The sequence below is a fragment of the Pinus tabuliformis genome, chromosome 4_2, assembly GCF_031772625.1.
Source record: "Pinus tabuliformis cultivar Carrire ecotype Pingquan chromosome 4_2, CPIR1, whole genome shotgun sequence".
NCBI classification, from domain to species: Eukaryota; Viridiplantae; Streptophyta; class Pinopsida; order Pinales; family Pinaceae; genus Pinus; species Pinus tabuliformis.
This window is the reverse complement of record NC_142304.1, coordinates 350372050-350393364: the sequence shown is the minus strand read 5'-3', so window position 1 is coordinate 350393364 and position 21315 is coordinate 350372050. Positions and strand designations below refer to the sequence as shown.

The 21315-nt window shown below is 39.2% G+C and overlaps 1 pseudogene across 1 annotated transcript; it reads left to right on the top strand.

Annotated features, from left to right (window-relative positions):
• Positions 1-739: 739 nt before the first annotated feature.
• LOC149169353 (pleiotropic drug resistance protein 1-like) lies at positions 740-20588 on the top strand (annotated as a pseudogene). The gene is made up of 24 exons (XR_016259785.1): positions 740-1101; positions 1220-1340; positions 1433-1521; positions 1668-1752; positions 2302-2461; positions 2559-2634; positions 2734-2787; positions 3192-3584; position 3646; positions 3692-3972; positions 4209-4525; positions 4629-4789; positions 4888-4991; positions 5083-5224; positions 5343-5374; position 5980; positions 10313-10539; positions 10681-11013; positions 11128-11407; positions 11698-11914; positions 12390-12616; positions 12718-12889; positions 12981-13235; positions 20319-20588. The product of XR_016259785.1 is annotated as a pleiotropic drug resistance protein 1-like (transcript).
• The last annotated feature ends 727 nt before the right edge of the window (positions 20589-21315 follow it).

The following is a 21315-nucleotide window of genomic DNA, read 5'->3' as shown; positions in this document are numbered from 1 at the left end:
CCTCAACCATGGAATTTGTCCGTCAAATGCAACCAATTATTTTTTCCAGAGTGTAAGGTGTGGTGTGCCTCATATTTGAAATTCCTACCCTGACCTCAGAATCTGACCATAGCCGTCCGAAGTTCGTTTGTAGTTACGTCAAATGAACACGTGGTATTTTTCGTCCCCAGTTTCTATATGTAAATATATGCGTGTTACTATGAGTATGAACTACCCAATAAGCCTCTCATAGAAGCTTTTAGACAGGTTGTGTCACGTCTCTACATTTTTGGTAGTCTTTCAATCGTTGGTAGTAAGGTGCGGGATTATCGACAGCTTTCTTTTCACCAATACTAACATTTGTGGACTACGCCTACTTTCACTTTAACATTACTTAGCTTATGTTTCGCAACCCAGTAAACATAATTATCTTTTATACTTAATGAAGCCCATATTCATTCATTATCATCCTGCAATTATACCAAAAACAATAACAAAAATTAATCCCTTACAATGTGTTCTGCACTTTCTTACAATAGCTGGAGAACCCAACCTGTCACGCCCCTACACCTGCGGTAGTCTTCCAACTATTCCAACTACCCTAGGGGCGTGACAGGTTGGGTTGTCCCGCTATTGTAAGAAAATGCAGAAGACATTGCCAGGGATTGATTCATTCACGGGGCCCAAAAATCTCTAAGTGGAATACCAATCTTCTAAGTTGTTAACAGGATTTGATCTGGAATCTCTGGGGGGACTAAAATATGAGTTCGTCTATCAGCAAAGAGCCTGATGAAACAACATGGACAGGCAGTCTGCGATCGGCGAGTACAAGATTGTTCGAGCGATCCGAGAGCGTTTTCTCTCAGTCTTCCAGTGTCCGAAAACGCCAGAATGACGAGGAAGCGCTCAAGTGGGCGGTTCTTGAAAAGCTGCCCACTTACGAGCGGTTAAGAACTGCGATTCTTGCAAATGTGAATGACAAAAAAGTCGTCGGTGTTGATCAGGTCGACGTTAGGGGTATCGAACCCGAGAATCGGCAGCAGTTGATGGAGAGGCTTGTCAAAGTTGCAGACGAAGATAATGAACGCTTTCTTCTCAGGCTCTCCGAAAGAGGATCGACAGGTTTGAGAAGCTTATTATGTTGTTTTTTACAGAACCCAATTCCGGGAGTATTTAGCTTAGCTTTAGCGTGCCTTAGCTTAAATGAACATTTGTGGATTTTTTGGGCGGAATTCTGCAGCGTTGGCATCGTTTTGCCCGAGATCGAAGTTCGATACGCACAATTGAACATCGATGCAAATGCCTACGTAGGAAGCAGAGCACTACCCACGCTTATCAACTACACTGCTAACATGGTCGAGGTAGTTTTTCCATACCAAATGGACAAACTATGGGTAGATTATTATGAGTTTGTCGGATTTTTGTAACATCTAGAATTTATCTTGATTTCCAGGCAGTTTTAGGGTCGCTTCATTTGTACAACAGCAAGAAGGCAACCATGACAATTCTTCATGATGTCAGTGGCATCATCAAGCCCGGCAGGTAAAACGAATTTCATTCTTGAATTCCTGCCAATTTCATCCCGATATCACATTCTTTACCAGCTACAAATAAATGTGACAGAAATTCAATCTAAAAATCTTACCTGCAAATCTCTAAGCCTTTGAAGCTATACGTATATTTGACAGGATGACGCTTCTTCTTGGACCGCCAGCCTCCGGCAAGACGACTTTGCTCAAGGCTATGGCCGGAAAACTGGACAAAAGTCTGAAAGTATGCATCGATTTTATTCTATGTTTTTTAAAGTAATCAAAATTAAATCAAATTTATTCAAGATTCGGATGAATTTAATAACATAGTTAAGTTAAGATGGGTTCACAGGGGGCGACGGGGTCACCAATTCAAATACTGTGATGGTCCCACTGGTCTCCAGTTCAAATCCTGGGCCCATCAGTTTCAAATCCCTTTGATGTTCACACCTGCGTAGCATAAAAGAAATAACGCAGTTAAATTCAAGAATCGTATGAATTTAACTTATACCAGTTTAAATCTATTGAGCACTGGGTTGTGTTTTACAACCAATCTGATCGGCCAAAGAATCTTTTAAAGATCCAAGCATCGATGTAGTTTAATATTCTATTCTCTAATTTTTTTGGCTCAACTGTCATAGATCACTCAAATTGGATCAATTTATTTATTTATATTTCACACCTCTTTCCTCGCCGCAAAATCCACATCATTTCTTTTAAGTGCAGTAATAGATCCAGAGAAGCGAGAACCAAGAAATGCTCTGAATAACCCAACTGTATTGTCCGGGTGCAGGTTACAGGTGGAGTAAACTACAATGGACATACCATGGATGAATTCGTGCCACAGAGAACATCCGCTTACATCAGCCAAAATGATTTGCACAATGGGGAAATGACTGTGAGAGAAACCTTAGACTTCTCTGCGCGGTGCCAAGGAGTCGGGTCGAGATATGGTATGAATACCTTTTCTATTTCTGGATCTTGTTAAATCCGCTGCTATAGATTTTTGTGTCTTCAATTCGAATAATCCGCTATCTCTCTCTTCTGTAGACGTATTAACTGAACTACTAGGAGGGAAAAGGATCAGGGAATCAAACCAGATCGCGATATAGATGTCTTTATGAAGGTAGAGTACAAGCAGCTGCTCTGAAATCCGTTAAGATTGAATTAAATTTAGATGAATTTCAATAAGTTTACCGAGAATGGTTGACTATTTCTTGTGCAGGCCACTGCGTTAGAGGGCCAGAAAGCCAACCTGCTCACGGACTATGTTCTGAAGGTATTTTGTTATAGCTGTTTTCTCAAATACAATATGGTGTTGTTTTCCTGTTAACTAAAGCGAGTCCTTCTATTAGAAGATTTCTAATAAAATTTTGTGATGAATCTGTTGTTCAGATTGCAACTTAACATTTAGAATAAAGAAATTTAAATTCTAAATAGCAGGTTAAAGTTGTTAGGATTTTAACATTTAGAATTAACAAAAACCTTTAGACAGCAATTTAAATTCTAAAATAGCAGTTTAAAGTTGTTAATATTGCAGTATTAAAATGTTAGGAATTGTAAAATCGATCTTCAGGCCCCAAAAAGCGTGGGAAAAGAGGCCTTGTAGTTAAAATTTAACCTAGGATCAGTTTTCTTTGGATGAACCAACAATATTTGTATTGCTATTGATGGTTGGACCAGATCTTGGGGTTGGACATATGCGTGGACACACTGGTCGGAGATGCAATGCACAGGGGCATTTCCGGAGGGCAGAAGAAAAGAGTTACCACTGGGGAAATGATAGTTGGAGCTGCGAAAGCCCTGTTCATGGACGAGATTTCCACCGGCCTGGACAGCGCTACAACATACCAGATTGTTCGATGCCTACGCCAATATGTCCACGTTTTCAATTCGACGATGGTGGTGTCACTCCTGCAACTTGCCCCTGAGACCTTCGATCTCTTCGACGATGTCATTCTACTTTCAGAAGGTCACGTTATTTACCAGGGTCCTCCAGAAAACATTCTCGAGTTCTTAGAGTCCATGGGATTTAAATGCCCTGAGAGGAAAGGTGTTGCAGATTTCTTGCAGGAGGTATCTTATTTTTTGCAATTTTCCTGAAATTATTATTGGTCAGCTGTGACATTAAGATCAGGGTATCTGACGAATGTCATCGAATTGTATTGAATCGATTGAACAAGTGACTTCTCTCAAAGATCAACAGCAGTACTGGGCAGACAGAAGGCAAACATACCGTTATGTTCCAGTGAAGCAGTTTGCGGATGCATTCCAGTCTTTTCACATTGGGGCCGCATTGAATGCAGAGTTATCGGTTCCATACGATAGAAAGAAATGCCACCCGTCAGCTCTCACAACAGAGGAATACGGTTTGAACAAAATGGAACTTTTCAGAGCATGCTTTGATAGAGAAATTTTGCTGATGAAGAGAAGTTCGTTCGTCTATATCCTCAAAACTGTTCAGGCAATACTTCATTGTTGTATTTTCTTCTCAAAACTATCAGATGTTTTCTAGTTATTTCAAAGTGGTTTTTGTTTTGCTGTAGATTTTGTACTTTCAAACAAATATAACTTGTTATTATGGAATTGATTTTTTTTGTTTAAATATCCTATGTAAACCGTTTATCGGATTTACCTATTCTAAACTTCATTATATTTATTTGGGATATTTATAGCTGAAATATGATTTCTCTTTGACAGATATTTATCATTGCTGGCATTGCCATGAGTGTTTTCTTCCGTACCAATATGCATCACAGAAATTTGTCTGACGGAGCCATTTACTTTGGGGCACTTTTCTTTGGTCTAGTGGTGGTGATGTTCAATGGCCTGGCAGAATTGTCGATGACAATAGACAAGCTCCCAGTGTTTTACAAGCAGAGAGATTTCAAGTTCTACCCAGCCTGGGCTTATTCACTTCCAACATGGGTTATGAGAATTCCTATGTCCCTGTTGGAGTCTGTTTTGTGGATCATTATCACATATTATACCATAGGTTTTGCCCCAAATCCTCAGAGGTATAGTTTGATGATCTTGAAGCCCCACCTTCCTCTGTTCTGGTTGTGGATTTTTATGCTCAAATCTAATGTCAAATTTCCTTGGTATTCTCTTCCCCTGCAGATTTTTCCGACAGTTTGTGCTATTCTTTACAGTCCATCAGATGTCTTTAGGCCTCTTTCGCTTTATAGCTGCCGTGGGACGCAATCGGATAGTGGCTAACAGTTTCGGCTCGTTTGCCCTCTTGATCATATTCGTTCTCGGAGGATTCACCATATCCAGAAGTATACAAGCTCTCAAGCTCAAATTGAATAGAAAAGCTGTGCAAGCCACTTAATAACTATAAGTACTAATGTTTGGTGTTCGTGGTTTCCTATTGCAGATGATATTAAAGGATGGTGGATATGGGGTTACTGGCTTTCTCCTCTCATGTATGTTCAAAATGGAATTGCAGTAAATGAGTTTACGGCAACTAGATGGCAAAAGGTAAGTAAATTGCAGACTAGATGGTGCCTGCAATTGAAAACCGGTCTTGTGATAGAAGGAACTAATAATTTGCTTATTTAAAATGTTTCAGCCAAAAGACAACGTTGGCGTCAACTTAATGAGATCTCGCGGCCTTTTTCCCGATAACTGGTATTGGCTTTCGATTGGAGCCCTCGTGGGGTTCAATATTTTATTTAACATGCTCTACACACGGGCATTGCAGTATCTAGATCGTAAGTCCTCTTGAACTTCTGCTCATGATTTCGGCTAATTTCAGTACTATACTTTGTATCTTGACGGGAATTCATATTTAGAAAACAAAATTAATGATGTTCTGTTTCTTTTTTCCAGCTCTAGGAAAGCCTCAAGCATTAATTTCTGAAGTGTTAGAAATTAATGGAGAATAGGTTACGTAGTTATGATTTGCTCTTTATTTGACATTCAGTTCCTATTAATTAGGAATCTGTTTTTCCCTATGTATCTATTTAATTCCCCATGATTAATGAATAATGGAAGCGGATGCATTTGCCGGTGGGAGCTCCTGGTGATCTGCACCTGTGAGCTCCCGTGTGTTTGTCTAATCTTCTGTCTTCTGCATTTCCTATCATGGTATCAGAGCTTGCTAAGTGGACATGTGATTTATAGAGATATGAGGACGTGAGGTTCCGTGGAGGATTGCTGCGGTTGCGTGTTGAGAAGCGATCTGCATGAAGAGAGCTGGAATGCAGTGTGAATCTGCTGTGAGCCTTTACTGCTTGGTCGAAGAGGCTAGTTGCTGAACGTTGTCAAGACACGAGAAGGGAGCCCACACGTTTTGGCTGTGCGGATAAGAAAGGAGGAGTGCAGCAACAACGAAGTCCGACTCGTGGCTCCAGAATTTGGTATATCTGTCCAATCCTCTGTGTTGTTTTTTTTGTGAACTCTGTGCCAATATCGTTCTCTGTTGAATGCGTGAGGGAAATCTTGTTGCCGTGAAGGCGTTTTGAAGGGTGAAGGCGGCGTTGATAGAAAGCGCAAGTGATCTCTTGCGTGTGATTTCTTGTGTGAAGGCAGAAAAGCTGCATTTTATTGCTGGTGGGCAGGCTATGGTATTTCGTGCGGTGAGCGGAGGCAGAGCAAGAATTGGTGTTACGCCCTCCAGTGGATTGATTTCTGTGGATCGATTGTTGCGGCCTTTGGTGCCTTGGAGTGTTGGCACGTTGGGCCAGAATCGATCTATTTTTTTTTTAATTGTTGGACGTATCCATTATACGTGAATCCATAAGAGCAGCGTTCCGGCTTGTGTTTGGTGCATTCCGCTGTAGAGTTTCTATATCTCCACCAAAGTTTCTGCATCATGCGAAGGTCACTAGTATCAAGGAAACTTTGTCTGCTAAACACATAGGAAAACATTTTTTTTTCAATAGGCTGCAGTCAGATTTTTTATTCATAATTTGTATTTCACAACTGTTGTAATTCAACCATATTCAATTTGTTGTGATAATCGAGAGTTGTTCGTTTTTTAAGTTGCCGGGGTAACCTGTTTTTTTTTTTTTTTTTCAAGATGAATTCTCAGATGGCAGATTATTTAAATGAAAGCAGCAAATTGGATGGTTCCAATTACATAAATTGGAAATTTAAGCTTCAGACTTTGCTTGAAGGTCAGAATACCTACAGCATTGTCATCGGTGATGAAGGTAAGCCAACTGTTGCAAATGGTGGAACGAATGCAACAACTCAAGAATGGGAGAAAATGGAGCTGAAGGAAAAGGTCCTACTAAAATTGTCAGTTAAAGATTGCATCATCCCTCATATTCGGGATTGCAAGACAGCGAATGAGATCTGGACAACTCTCAAAGACATGTATGAAATCAAGAACACCAACCGAACCTTGTTCCTCAGGAAGAAGATCCTCTCAATCAAGATGGAGGAGAATGAGTCTGTTTCGTCATTCTTATCTCGGATAAAGGAAGTTAAAGATAAACTATCTGATATCGGTCAAACCGTGGCAAATGATGACCTGGTGACAATCACCATGAACGGTATGACAGATGACTATCAGATGTTTATAACTGGATTGAATGCAAGGGAAAAGCCTCCAAGTTTTGAAGAGCTTACTGGAATTTTGCTACATGAAGAGGAAAGGAGGTCGTCTCTCAAACCTCAAGATCCAGATCTTGCATTGATAACAAAGTTCAAGCCAAAAGGGAGAGCAATGGCTGATCAGAGGAGGGGCAACACATCAGAAATGACACCACAAGGTATGACCTCGTATAGAAATGACTCTGCTCCTGACGGATTAGCGAGCATTCGGCTGACTTAAGACATGGTAGGACCAAGTCCTCAACCCTGGCTGAGCATGCGGGGAAGACTATGCATCATGTTTGTATAGAAGATGCTCAAGTCATTGCCAAAGTTGCGCAGTTTCACCATCGCAAATTTAGAGAGGCCCTGGAGATTGAGAAAAGGCCGAACAATCTTAATAGGGATGATGGCTGGAAGATTAGCAGTTGCTGGGTCCCAGCCTTGTCTTCCTAGCCTCCTCCTTCCCCTTTGTTAAGTCTTAGGGTTTCTGTCTTCCCTCTCCTCAAGTTCTGGTTTTGGCGGGTTTGTCTTATTATTATGGAGTGCATAGGGTATTAATATGTTATTAAGTAATTTCGGGCTAATTATTGTATTAACCTTATTCCAGGGGGTATTTTAGAATTAGATTAGATTTTTTACATTGATTTTTACCTTTAACTGATTTCCTTATATCGAATTAATAAAGACCCCCTTTTTTAAACCTTATAAGTAATAAGATAATTAACTAATAACATAGTTAATTTTAATAAAAAATTTAGTAAATAATTATTGATTAATTAATGAATATAAATTATTAAATTAATGATAAGAGGTGATCTAGTTTTACCAAATGACCCTTAGGTTTAAATGATAAACAAGAAATTATTAGAAATATATGATATACCAATAACATTGAGATAATGGATATACTATTATTAATAAACATGTACTTTAATTATGGTATTTACCTAATGTAACTATATTCTAGGAATATTAATGATTTAACTAGAATACTATTTATTGTTTTTTAATAATATTAGAACTATAAATTATTAAGAAAATATAGATTATTGTATAGAACTTATTATTTTAATTTCGAATGGGCCTTTACATTTAAATATTAAATTAAAATGATTTATTGGATTTAAACTTTTACCTATTGTAACTAAATTCTAAGAACAATAGTAATTTAATACTATTTAATTGTATTTAAATAATTTGGGAATAATAATAAATATAGGTTATATGAAGATATAATTGATTAATGACCATTATATTTAGTTTACCATTATTAATTTACCATAATTTATTAATGACCATTATATCTAGTTTACCATTGGATCCCTAGATATAAACAATTATTATTAAATAAATACACAGATAGTAATTTAATACTATTTATTTGTAATTAAATAATTTAGGAATAATAATAAATATAGGTTTTTAATAAATATGTAGATTTAATGACCATTATATTTAAAACAATAAATTTATTGTATTATTCAATTAACTATTAATAATATGTCTCTATTAATAATAAAATTATTAGTTTGACTTTGATCATCAGGTCAAAATTAGCCGTTGCTATATAGCCGTTGGAGTCTCTGCACACTCTATTTAATCAAGCTAAGCCAGATTAGTTCTTCAACTTGTCCTGACGATGAACCACACTGGTTGGTTCGAAACGCGTCGACAAAAGATTGATTATGTGATTTTGCCGAAGATTACTAAACAAAGATAGGCCATATTGCTAAATTTTGTCGCAAGAAGAAGGCAAATCAAGAGAGGTACAATCAGAAAAGGCATGCAGGTCATTTGGCAGATGCAGATGCAGATACAGACCCAGATCAGAATCTGGATGTTAGACTATTTATGGCCGAGGGTGACACTGCTACTGAGGAGGATGAATCAGATATTTGGATCGTGGATTCTGGAGCCTCCTCGCATATGTCAGGTAAAAAGCAATGGTTCAGAAATTTTAAAGAATCCAACTCTGGAGTAAAAGTCTATCTTGGAGATAATAGTGGGTATGAGATCAAGGGACATGGAGATGTCCTTGTTACTCTGCCTGATGGTAAGATCAGGAATATATCTGATGTGTGGTATGTTCCTGGCATTAAGAAGAACCTGATTTCTGTGTCCAAGATCACAGATCAGGACCTCAAGGTAGAATTTTTTAAATCTTATTGCATTATTAAAGATTTGTTGGATCAGATGAAGCCCATTGCTACAGGTATTCGCATAGGAGGACTCTACAAGTTGGATGTGAAAAGTACGCCTCAGCAAGCCTTGATGGCGTCAAATAAGTCTGCTGAAAATCTGTGGCATCTTGGTCCTGGGAGAACTCCGCTTGACTGGACAACTAGAATGAAAATAGCGTTGGGTGCAATCTGTGGTTTGACCTTCATTCACCACTCGTGTAAATCTCCCAAGCTGGCCCATGGGAATATCAAGTCTTCCAATGTTTTGTTAGATAAGAGTGGAAATGCTTGTATCTCAGACTTTGGTCTTGCTGTGCTTATTAGTCCTGCATCTGCTGCATCAAGAGCTGCGGGATACAGGGCTCCAGAACAGGCCAAGACAAGAAAGATATCTCAGAAAGCAGATGTATATAGTTTTGGAGTGCTACTCCTGGAGATTCTTACTGGGAAAGCCCCTGTTCAACGACACGCATCTGATGAAAGCATAGATCTTCCCAAGTGGGTACAATCTGTTGTGAGGGAAGAATGGACAGCCGAGGTATTTGATCTAGAACTCATGAGGTACAAGAACATCGAGTAGGAAATGGTGGGCATGCTTCAAATCGCAATGGTCTGTGTGTCCGTGCCCCTTGAGCAACGCCCAAAGATGAGTCATGTTGTGAAGATGATTGAAGAAATAAGAGGAGAACAATCGCCTATGCATGAATCCTTCGATTCGCTATCTCAATCTCCTTCGGTGTCCAAGGACACAGGAACTACAATTCACTAAGCCACTAGGAAGACTGAAGTTTGATTTGTTTAGGGACATTTTAGGTGTGTTTAAAAATCCCTTTCTCCATTAAGGGGGGATGTTAGAAATTAATGGAGAATAGGTTACGTAGTTATCATTTGCTCTTTATTTGACATTCAGTTCCTATTAATTAGGAATCTGTTTTTGCCTATGTATCTATTTAATTCCTGATGATTAATGAATAATGGAAGCGAATGCATTTGCCGGTGGGAGCTCCTGGTGATCTGCACCTGTGAGCTCCCGTGTGTTTGTCTAATCTTCTGTCTTCTGCATTTCCTATCATGAAGATGATTTGAAACAAAAGCTGACAGCTCAAACCGGTGTTGTGAAAAGAAACAGTATAAATGAAATGCAGACGATGCCAGGAGAAAACCATGAAGAGATTCAAGCTTCTGGTACGAACAATGCTGCTTCAAATTCTACACGAGAATCCGGAACGAAAGGAATGGTTTTACCTTTTCAACCTCTGGCGATGGCTTTTGACAATGTCAATTACTTTGTAGACATGCCCTCAGTACGTTAAGCTTCCCATCCTTTTGAATTAATTACTATTAATAAGAAAATATTGGAAAACCTTTCTGTTTTCCCTTGTAATGGCTGTTAATAATTTGATTTTAAAGCTTGTCAGTAATTTTTACTGCTGTACATATTACAGGAAATGAGGCAACAAGGAATTGAAGAAAATAGACTCCAGTTATTGCGTGGAGTGAGTGGAACATTCAGGCCTGGTGTCCTCACTTGTTTAATGGGTGTGAGTGGAGCTGGAAAAACAACCCTAATGGATGCTCTTGCTGGAAGGAAAACTGGTGGATACATCGAAGGGTCCATCACCATCTCTGGTTATCCCAAAAAACAAGAAACCTTTGCTCGTATCTCGGGTTACTGCGAACAAACTGATATCCATTCACCTTTCGTTACTGTTTATGAGTCACTGGTATACTCTGCCTGGCTTCGTCTCCCATCTGAGGTCGATACTGCATTAAGAAAGGTAATCCCTTTTCTCTAATATCGTCAAATCTCTAATTTAACAGCATTATCAAGAGTATTTATGTCGGAATGGAGTTCAATTTAACTGATGGGTATTGTATTCGAACATAAACAGACATTTGTGGATGAAGTTATGGATCTTGTGGAACTGAATAACCTGAGACAAGCTCTAGTCGGGCTTCCTGGAGTGAACGTAACAGCGTAAGAGATTGACAATAGCAGTTGAATTGGTTGCAAATCCTTCAATAATCTTCATGGACGAGCCAACATCAGGACTGAATGCAAGAGCTGCTGCTATTGTGATGAGAACTGTCCGAAACACTGTGGACACAGGCCGAACTGTTGTTTGTACTATTCATCAACCCAGCATTGACATCTTTGAAGCTTTCGATGAGGTATGTTCTGAAAATACACTCTCTTAAATCTATGGATCATTATTACAGTCAACGTTTATCTTTCAATCCACAATAAAATGCTAAATATTTGGGTGGCTTTATACATCTTAAATTTCTTTATTTGATTGGTAAATTAAACTACATAACTATTGGGAATCTTCAGACACAAATGAAATCCCTCTTTTATACAGAATTTGTAAAAGAAACAAAATCCTTACAAAACAAGGAAACAGCTCGTTATGGTTCTTAGTGCTGAAGTGGTAATAAGAATGGATTTGGAAAATTTGCAGCTTCTGTTGATGAAGCGAGGAGGGCAGACGATATACGTTGGTCCTCTTGGCCGCCATCCCAAACACTGATCCACTATTTCGAGGCCATTCCAGGCGTTCCCAAAATCACGGAGGGGTACAATCCTGCGACATGGATGCTTGAAATGTCTTCTGTGGGCGCAGAATTGCGTCTTGGAACCGATTTTGCAGAAGCATACAGGAATTCATCCCTCTACCAGTAAGTCATTATGGAGTTGTCTATAATGCGACTTTTTGGAGATTCCGGTGACGGAATCCGGCGGAAGAAATTGAGGCTAAATCTTGATTTGTTGCAGTTAAAATGGTTTTTTAACTGCATATTTGGATTTAGCACCCTGGAAAACCCCTGGGACACTTTCATTGTGCAGAAATTAGCTATCAAACTTGCGATTCCAATAAATTCCTGCCGGATTTCGACCGGAAAAACCGTCCGGAAAAGCTTTCAAAAAGTCGCGTTATAGACAACTGCAGTCATTATCAGTACAAGTTTTTGAAAATTATATTAACAGTTTTGTTCTCATTTATTTAAAATTGTGATTACTTGTAATATAATATTGTTTTCATCTGCAAATTTTATGTGCTCTTTTATACCTATATTTATCATCTCTATTTTTATCATTACCCAAATTATCTATTTTTCACATGACTTAACAAATTATATAATTTAAATACAGACGAAATGAAGTTCTAATCAAGGAACTAAGCGTGCCGGCTCCGGGAATGAAGAATTTACACTTCGAATCTCAATTTCCCAATCTTTGATAATTCAATCCTGGGCCTGCTTGTGGAAGCAGCACTGGTCATACTGAAGAAACCCCGAGTACAATGCCGTCCGTTTCTTTTTCACTTTGGTCACTGCTTTGCTTTTTGGTACCATCTTTTGGAGAATGGGTCAAAAGATGTAAGAAATTATACCTTGCAGCCTTTACAACATTTGGATGCTTGTTATCGTTACAAGCTGCTATATCATCTTTTTTTTGTGATATAAATGCATTATTGCAGAAAGGAGCAACAAAAAGTTTTGAATGCTATGGGATCACTGTTCTCGGCTGTGTTATTCATAGGTGTGAACAATGCTTCTTCAGTCCAACCTGTAGTGGATGTTGAAAGGACAGTCTTTTACAGAGAAAAGGCAGCCGGGATGTACTCTGCTATGCCTTATGCCCTCGCACAAGTAAACCCCCAATGTCATTTCATCCCTCCCATTAATGCCTAAAAGCTTTCTGAATTCTTCTCGTCCCTAATATGTCAATGATGTTATACAGGTATTGATCGAAGTGCCATGTGTATTTGTTCAAGCGGTGGTGTATGGAGTGATCGTGTACGCGATGGTCAACTTCCAATGGCAGGCAGACAAGTTCTTCTGGTTTTTCTTCTTCATGTTCTTCACATTTTTGTACTACACATACTACGGAATGATGACAGTAGCTCTGACTCCTAATGTCAACATGGCTGCCATTGTCTCCTCGGCTTTCTATTCCATCTGGATGCTTTTCTGCGGTTTCATAATCCCTCGTCCGGTAAGAATTCATGGTTTTAATCACTACAAATCTGTTGAAAATATAATTTCAACTATGCAACAGTTGAGCCATGCAGCAGCATGAAGACTATAGCCGCGCACTCCACCAAGGATCGGGAGGCAGAAACACTCAAAATTTAAAATTGCAGGCTTAAGGATCCACTTTAAATCTCAACCGTTAAATCTGGCCGATCAGCGGTCCAGATCGTGTCGGCGTATCGGCAAGTCGGCATATCGGCGGGTTGGAGCATCGGAGGCAGGCAGCGGCAGCGATATGAAACATCGCCGATGAGCGATCGCCGATATCGCATCGGCACATCGCTATCGGCAATGTCATAGGGTCGGGGCTTTTAACATAAGTAATGTTGCAATGCGATGGAGCGGACCCGACAACATTATAAATAGTTTTTGATAAACTTTCAAGTCCGCGCTCAGGGCATTTATATATATATATATATGATCGGAGGTATCGGTATTTAGTGCGATCGGCATATCGCAATCGGGGAAACCATGGGTGCAAAACTTTTCATATATGCGCGCTATGCGATGAAGCTCGGACCCGATGGGTTTCCGGAGCCAAACCGTATAATATTTGAAATCCGCCCAAAGGCAATTTTTGGGTTTTGCAGCGTTCATGTATGATTTCAAATATATGGAGAAACAGAGAATTGGCGCGAAAGCAGTTAAAGTGAGCATGGAGCAGTACAGCATAGCAGGCAGAAGCTTTCAATTTTCTGCATGGGCGAGAAGGAAGCAGGTTGCATTTAAGCTGTTTCACATTGAATTTTTCAACAACCACAGTAAATATGAAACTCAGTCGAGGACGAGAAGGACAGCCTCGAGTAGTTCCCAGTATGGGACTCCATTTTTGTTCATTAAAAACTATTCAGATTTTGTATGCAAGTTAGATATGTGCATTGTAGTTATTAGAGTAATAAGATAGGCGTGAATGTTTTTACGCAGCAGCGTAGACTGTAATGTCGTTTTTTGGTGAATCCCTCTGAGCAGAAGAGGAAGAACATTGTATTAGGCTTTTCATTTTTTTTTGAATACAGATCCTAGTTTATGGGAGCAATACTCTGTTCTGATAATTTCGCTGTGTTAAGATTCTGGAGAAAAACAGAGCATTGTCTCTGTGTGCATTTTATATTGTGTTTTTGGGATTTTGACAGAAAAATCCCCAACAGTGGTATCAGAGTAGGCTTAGGCTCTTTAAAGAAGTTAAAGAAGCTGAAGGGAGAAGGTTGTTGCTGCAGCAAAACTTCTCAGACAGACAGAAAACTCAAACAACGAAGGATTCAGGTATTCCCCAAAAGCATTTCTCTTGTTATTGCTGAAGACAGTCAGTTTTTTTAAAAAAAAATCACAGTCAAGGATTTAAAGCCATAGTTCAAAATACAAGGAATGGCCAGCACCAGCACTGGTATGGGTATGTTTAACACCCAGCTCCCACAGTTTAATGGGAAGAACTATGACTACTGGTCAATAACTATGAAAGCCTTGTTTGCTTCCCAAGACTTATGGGAAATAGTTGAGGAAGGTTTTGAAGAACCAGCAGATGAAACTGAGTTCAATGCATTAACTCAGGGAGAGAAGGATTTGCTGAAGAGCAATAGGAAGAAGGACTCAAAAGCCCGTGTGTTGTTGTATCTAGCAGTAGACCAGAGTGTGTTTCCAAGGTTAGCAGCAGCTAAGACATCCAATGAAGCATGGGAAACCCTTAAGACAGCCTATCAAGGCATGGAGAGAGTAAAGACAGCAAAACTACAATTGCTGAGAAAGGATTTTGAGAACTTGAACATGAAGGAGTCAGATAACATTGACTCATTCTTCACTCATGTGATTGGTGTAATCACACAAATGAGAACCCATGGAGAAACCATTGAAGATAGAAGGATTGTGGAGAAAATATTGAGGGTCTTACCCTCAAAGTTTGATGCGATTGTCACCACCATTGAAGAGACAAAGGATCTCTCAAGATTTTCAGTTGATGAGCTACATGCATCACTGATAACACATGAGAAGAGGTTGAGTAGGAATGAAAACTCATCTCTAGAGCAAGCCTTCAAGACCCAGATGTCCTTTGGAAGAGGAAGAGGTCAAGGCAGAGGAAACAAGAGAGGAAGAGGCAGAAGCCAGAACAGAGGTGGAAGGAACAGCCCAGCAAATGCACAAGGAAGAGGCAACAATCCAAATCAGAACCAAGGCTAAGGCAGCAGCCAACAAAGAGGACAACATCATGCTCAAGGACAAAGGTATGATAAATCTAATGTTCAATGCTATTATTGCAAAAAGTATGGACATTATTCAAATGATTGTAGAAAGAAGCAGCATGATATGAGTAGTAGACAAAATGCAAATGTTACAAGAGAAAACAGCAGTCAAAATAATGTCCTGTTAGCTTGTAACATGGCTGAAACACATAGTGAAGACATATGGTTTTTAGACTCAGGTTGCAGCAACCATATGACAGGAAACATTGCCCTCTTCTCAGCCTTAAATCAAAACTTGAAGTCAGAGGTCACACTAGGAACTGATAGCAAAGTGTCTGTTATGGGAAAAGGGGAGGTAAAAATATTTACAAAACAAGGAGAAAGGAAAACCATAGCAGATGTATACTATGTCCCCGGAATGAGATGTAACCTATTGAGTGTTGGACAGCTTATCCAAAAGGGTTACAATGTTTACTTTGTAAATGATGTGTGCACCATCATGGATATACCACCCAGCAAAAGATGCATTGCTGAAGTGAAGATGACAAGGAACAGGATGTTCCCTCTCTGGATCCGGGCAGACTTGAAGAACAAAAGGGAAATGGCAACAGTCACCCAAGAGGCCTTCCAAAGCGTGCCAAAGGATGAGAACTGGTTATGGCACTTGAGATTCGGGCATCTAAATTTTGGAGGTCTAAACTTGTTGAGCAGAAAAGGAATGGTAAGAGGATTACCATTGATAGAGAAGCCGGACAGCCTTTGTGAAGGTTGTATATTGGGCAAACAACATAGAGAAAGTTTTCCATCAGGGAAAAGTATAAGGGCAAAGGCACCCTTAGAGATTGTCCACTCAGATTTGTGTGGACCAATGCAAGCTCCATCATTAGCAGGCAGCCAATATTTCCTAACATTCATTGATGACTTTACAAGGAAGACTTGGATATATTTCCTTAAAAACAAAAGTGAAGTGTTTGAGAAATTCCAAAATTTCAAGGCATTTGTGGAGAACCAAAGCGGGCTGCATATTAAAGTTTTGAGAACTGATAGAGGAGGTGAGTATATCTCCAAGGAATTCCTAAGATTTTGTAGAGAAAATGGAATTCACAAACAATTTACAGCAAGGTACACCCCACAGCAAAATGGAGTTGCTGAAAGGAAGAACAGGACCATCATGGATATGGCGAGGAGCATGCTGAAGGCAAAGCATTTGCCGAATGAGTATTGGGCTGAAGCTGTAAATTGTGCAGTATATATTTTGAACAGGTGTCCTACAAAAGCAGTGATGAACAAAGTGCCAGAAGAGGCATGGAGTGGGAGAAAGCAAGGAGTCACCCACATGAGAGTTTTTGGATGTGTGGCCTATGCACACATTCCAGATCAGCTAAGGAGGAAGTTGGACAGCAAAGGGGAGAAATGTCTTTTCATTGGATACAGTGAGGAATCCAAAGCCTACAGGCTGTATATCCCATCTACCAAGAAGTTTTTTGTCAGCAGAGATGTTCAATTCATTGAGGAGGAAGCTTGGGATGGAAGCATAGAGAAAACAGTAAATGTCAAGAACTGTTTGTCTCATGATGAAGATGAAGAGGAAGTGGCTGAAATGAATCCCCAAACAGCAGCACCAACACAAGGACAGCAAGGGACACCATTGAGGATAAATGAGAATGCTTCTCCAAGCACACCACAAGGAGGAAATTCAACTGCATCTTCAAGCACTTGCACACCAAGTGAAAGAGGTAAGAAATTTAGAAATCTAAGTGATATTTATGAAGAAGGAATGAATTCCTTATTTGCCTTGTATTGTCATGTTGATGATCCTATTCATTTCGAAGAAGCAATCAAAGATAGGAAATGGATAGAAGCTATGGATGAGGAGATGAATGCCATAGAGAGAAACAAAACATGGGATTTGGTTGAGCTACCAAAAGGCAAAGAAGTCATTGGTGTGAAATGGGTCTACAAGACCAAGAGCAATGCTGAAGGCAAGATTGAAAGGCATAAAGCAAGGCTGGTTGTCAAAGGCTACAAGCAGCAGTATGGAAGAGACTATGAGGAGACTTTCGCCCCGGTTGCAAGAATGGAAACCGTGAGAGCAGTGCTGTCTATAGCAGCTCAAAACAAATGGAAAGTCTACCAAATGGATGTGAAATCAGCATTCCTAAATGGAGTGTTAATGGAAGAGGTTTATGTGGAACAGCCTCTCGGATATGAGAAGAAAGGAGAAGAGCACAAAGTGTGCAAATTGAAGAAGGCTCTTTATGGGCTGAAGCAAGCGCCAAGAGCATGGTACAACAGGATAGATTCATATCTATTGGATAATGAATTTGACAAGTGTGAAGGAGAACCCACAGTCTACATCAAAGAAAAGGATGGTAAAATTTTGATTGTTGTCTTATATGTTGATGATGTGATTTTCACAGGTAATGATGATCAGCTCATTGAGAATTTTAAATCAGTCATGAAGAATGAATTTGAAATGACTGACATGGGTTTGTTGAGATACTTCTTAGGCATAGAAGTAGATCAAAATGAAAAAGGAATTTTTATATCTCAAGCAAGATATGTAAATCAAGTTTTGGGCAGATATAAGATGGAAGAATGCAAGGCAGCAATCACTCCCACAATAATGGGATTAAAGCTCAACAGAGAGCACAACAGCAAGGATTTTGATCCTAGCCTGTACAAAAGCATTGTGGGCAGCCTTATGTATTTAACAACAACTAGGCCTGATTTAATGTATGCTGTTAGTTTGATTTCTAGATTTATGGAGAGGCCAAAGGAGGCACATTGGCAGGCAGCAAAGAGAATTTTGAGGTATGTCAAAGGCACCAAAATGTTTGGAATTTTATATCATGCCTCAGAACATTCAGATTTGGTTGGGTACACTGATAGCGATTGGGCTGGAAGTGTAGATGATCGGAAGAGCACTTCCGGTTATGTTTTTAATATGGGTTCAGGAGCCATTTCATGGGCTTCTAAGAAGCAGTCCATTGTAGCACTGTCTACAGCAGAGGCAGAATATGTGGCAGCTACAGCAGCAGCATGTCAGGCAGTTTGGATGAGGAGGATGTTGAGAAGCTTAGGCCAAGAGCAGGCAAAAGCAACAGTGGTCTTTTGTGACAATAGCTCTGCTATTGCTTTGTCCAAGAATTCTGTGTTTCACAAACGAACGAAACACATTGATACAAGGTTTCATTATATCAGAGAATTGGTAAGCAATGGAGAAATCAGTTTGCAACATTGCAGCACTCAGGAACAGGTCGCAGACATCTTGACAAAGCCATTGGATCAGAAAAGCTTTGAATTTTTGAGGAAGTGTTTGGGTATGATTGAATGCCCGACAGTTGAAATTAAAGGGGAGTGTTGAAAATATAATTTCAACTATGCAACAGTTGAGCCATGCAGCAGCATGAAGACTATAGCCACGCACTCCACCAAGGATCGGGAGGCAGAAACACTCAAAATTTAAAATTGCAGGCTTAAGGATCCACTTTAAATCTCAACCGTTAAATCTGGCCGATCAGCGGTCCAGATCGTGTCGGCGTATCGGCAAGTCGGCATATCGGCGGGTTGGAGCATCGGAGGCAGGCAGCGGCATTGATATGAAACATCGCCGATATCGCATCGGCACATCGCTATCGGCAATGTCATAGGGTCGGGGCTTTTAACATAAGTAATGTTGCAATGCGATGGAGCGGACCCGACAACATTATAAATAGTTTTTTGATAAACTTTCAAGTCCGCGCTCAGGGCATTTATATATATATATATATGATCGGAGGTATCGGTATTTAGTGCGATCGGCATATCGCAATCGGGGAAACCATGGGTGCAAAACTTTTCATATATGCGCGCTATGCGATGAAGCTCGGACCCGATGGGTTTCCGGAGCCAAACCGTATAATATTTGAAATCTGCCCAAAGGCAATTTTTGGGTTTTGCAGCGTTCATGTATGATTTCAAATATATGGAGAAACAGAGAATTGGCGCGGAAGCAGTTAAAGTGAGCATGGAGCAGTACAGCATAGCAGGCAGAAGCTTTCAATTTTCTGCATGGGCGAGAAGGAAGCAGGTTGCGTTTAAGCTGTTTCACATTGAATTTTTCAACAACCACAGTAAATATGAAACTCAGTCGAGGACGAGAAGGACAGCCTCGAGTAGTTCCCAGTATGGGACTCCATTTTTGTTCATTAAAAACTATTCAGATTATGTATGCAAGTTAGATATGTGCATTGTAGTTATTAGAGTAATTGGATATGTGTGTAAAAAAATGGCTGTGAATGTTTTTACGCAGCAGCGTAGACTGTAATGTCATGTTTTTTTTTTGGTGAATCCCTCTGAGCAGAAGAGGAAGAACATTGTATTAGGCTTTTCATTTTTTTTTGAATACAGATCTTAGTTTATGGGAGCAATACTCTGTTCTAATAATCTCGCTGTGTTAAGATTCTGGAGAAAAACAGAGCATTGTCTCTGTGTGCATTTTATATTGTGTTTTTGGGATTTTGACAGAAAAATCCCCAACAAAATCCAACAATAATATTCCAAAGTATACAACGATTAATTAATAGTTTGCTGCTGGGTACTTGTTAGAAGGCTTGATGTAACTTGTTTGTCAAAGCTAACCTGTTTCCCCGATACCTCACAAAACTTCAAAATTCTACTTTTACAAAATTCCATGAATTGCTTTTTTTGGCCAATCCAAGTCTGCCAAGATTCATGCAATACTTGCTCATTCAACTGTGTATATCTGAACATTACAACCATAACAAACATAGATGGACACATATTGCTTGTGCTGCATTCTATTACAGTTTTTTGTCAGGATTCAATTCAATTAATACCTCTAACAATATTTAATAAATTTTATGTAGAAAATTCCGGTGTGGTGGAGATGGTACTACTGGGCATGCCCTGTTGCATGGACTCTGTACGGTTTGATAGCATCACAGTTTGGGGATTATGAAACTCTCATGACTCGAACAGACGGCACTCAAGAGCTATTGAAACAGTTTATCAAAAGTTATTTTGGATTCAGACACAGCTTCTTGGGACCTGTTGCAGTCGTGACAGCAGGATGGAGCATTCTCTTTGCATTCATTTTTGCCATATCCATCAAAAAGCTCAACTTCTAGTCAAGATAATCACCTAAAAAATGTCCTATCTATCCGATCGATCATATTACAGAGTACAAGAAGACGGATTATAGATGTGTATATATATATGTACATACATACGTATATACCACTATATTTCCTATTCTATTTAAGTATATTTCTTTTTCGTAAGGGATATAGCTTGTCCCCCCTGTATATTATATGAAAGGAGACCGCATTCTGCAAATCCCAGGTCATCATTTTTCAATCAATTTCAATGAGATTTTAAATCAATTTTTAATGAAAAGACGCACGATTGGTCAATTGGGGGCAATTTGTTTTTTAATTCACTGTTAATTAGTTAAATAAATTGCATGACAGTATGATAGTTGATGTCATTAACTATTTTTGGTCAGAGGTCAGAATTCTGACATGAAACCATATGACAAAATAATGGACATGAAATTTCGCTTGTGATGGATGCAAGTCAATTTTGAAAGCAAAATATGTGGAAAACGTTTAATTGTGATTTCATGTGAAAAGTCATAGGCAAGAAACAACAAATGTTACATTCAAATGTCTATATGCATTTTCTATAATGAATTTAGACTTTCGGCAACTAACATAGGTATACAGGATATAGATATAAAGTTTCATAATGAGTTTCCAAAATAAGTGCGTGCTGATAATAAACGGTATGTTTTAAAATTGGTTATAATCAATAAAATTAAGAAAATGAAAATATAAAGTTTAGTTATTAAAATATAAATTAATT